Genomic DNA, 2,131 nt, shown 5'->3' with positions numbered 1-2,131 from the left:
CACAGTAGAAATGCTACGGTCAGACATAATGGCCATTTTTCTACCCATGTCCCATTTCTGGCAGCCCTTTCTTTTACATTGGATTTCACAGGACAGCACATTTAGGATGCCACTTATGAGAGTAATATGATTAGTCAATTAGATTGCTTGTAGTCACCAAGAATGACCCTTCTTTCCCCAACTCAATCCCTCACTCAAACTGGCTCTAAAAATAAGATAATGCATTAACTCACATAAAATTTTGTCTACAAGTTGGGTACAGGTCACGGTTGACTCAGTGGCCCAATAATGTCATCACAAACCCAATTTCTTTCCATGGGCTCCCTCTCACCAAGGCTGAGCTCATGACTGCTATGGTTGAATGCCCAAATGGCCAGTAGCAGAAAGTGGTGCTAAATCTAGAACACCAGTCCCTGAGACCAGATAACCACTGGGTGGCAGGTAGATGACTTTGGGGCAGACTTGCTGAAGCCATTTTACTGGGAAATGAGTGAAGAGACGAACACAGGTCTTAACACATGCCCTGTTATCAACCACACGGTGTTCCCCCAAAGTTCATATGTTGAAGCCCTAACCCCAAATGTGATAGTATTTGGAGACGGGTCTTTGGCAGGTAATTAAGATTGGGTAAGATCATGATGATTGAGTCCTTATGTTAGAATTAGTGCCCTTATAACAAGACAAAGAGATACCAGAGCTCTCTTGTTCTTTCTATCATATGAGGGCATGGTGAGAAAGAGCCATCTTGAACCAGTAACTAGGTCCTCACCAGACACCAAGTCTTCCGGCACCTTGTTCTTGGACTTCCCAGTCTCCAGAACTGTGAGAAATAAATGTCTGCTGTTTAAGCCTCTTAAGTCATTGGCATTTTATTATGGCAGCTAGAACACACTAAGACATACACCATCACACAGGAGCATCCAGTCCACTAGAACCATGCCATGGCTGGCTAAAGCCTCAATTTGGTGGTGGAACTCAGGCCGTGTTGAGGAACCAGTCCCAGGAGGCAGTGCATGTGCAGAATCAGGGAATGAAGCAGAAGTCATGGGTCCCCAGTAGCTGGAATTCAGAACACGGCTCCTGGAAGGTGAAAATATAACTAGCCCCTCTCAGCATCGCTCTCACTGTCACATTTGTGAATGTGTGTATTCGTTTACTGTCACCATTGGTTCATCATGGTAGTAGCCCTAATATCCAAACAGGAACTCTTAATGGGGCCAATGAGATCCCACTGAATGGGAAGCTCTACCTACCTTCTCTCCACTTTGGCCTCCTCAGGCCTCTGGACCGGCAGATCAGGAAAGCATTGAGATATATATATATGTGTGTGTGTGTGTGTGTGTGTATAATATATGTATACATGTATATATGTGTATATATGTGTGTGTACATATATATTTCAGATTAGTTTAAAACATAATTTAGGAAGCTACTTTCTAAAGTTCTTGAAGTTATCTTATTCATCTTTGCATCTTCAGAATGTGGCATTAATTAGCTGAGGGTCTAATTGGTAAACATAATGTATTTAACTGTATTTTAAAATATTTTCAGAGAAGGCAGATAGGAAACTTGCAACCTTTACAAAACAGCCTTTAAGGTTGGATGTAGTGGCTCACACCTGTAATCCCAGCACTTTCGGAGGCCCAGGCAGGTGGATCACCTGAGATCAGGAGTTCAAGATCAGTCTGGCTAACATGGCTAAACCCTGTCTCTACTAAAAATGCAAAAAAATAGCTGGGTGTGGTGGCACATACCTGTAGTCCCAGATACTTGGGAGGCTGAGGCAGGAGAATCACTTGAACATAGGGGGCAGAGGTTGCAGTGAGCCAAGATTATGCCACTGCACTCCAGCCTGGGAGACAGAGGGAAATTCCATCTCAAAAACAAAAACAAAAACAAAAACAAAAACAAAAAAAACCTTTGAAAAAGGTTATAACCTTCTTCTGAAAAATATTTTTGAACTATTTTAGAGAGCCAGAATGAGTGAGTGCTCATTTATAATTTTGTTTAAAAGAGTTAAATGGATTTTTTTTATCTAGGAGTGTGCTGAACCTCGAGAAAGATGACCAGCCTCTGGAGAGGAGGCGTCTAAGGAGCAGAACCTTGTGATGAACGCACAAGGGCACACATC

Source organism: Mandrillus leucophaeus, unplaced genomic scaffold (genome assembly GCF_000951045.1).
Source record: "Mandrillus leucophaeus isolate KB7577 unplaced genomic scaffold, Mleu.le_1.0 Scaffold583, whole genome shotgun sequence".
Taxonomy (NCBI): Eukaryota; Metazoa; Chordata; class Mammalia; order Primates; family Cercopithecidae; genus Mandrillus; species Mandrillus leucophaeus.
Note: the sequence above shows the minus strand (reverse complement) of the source record.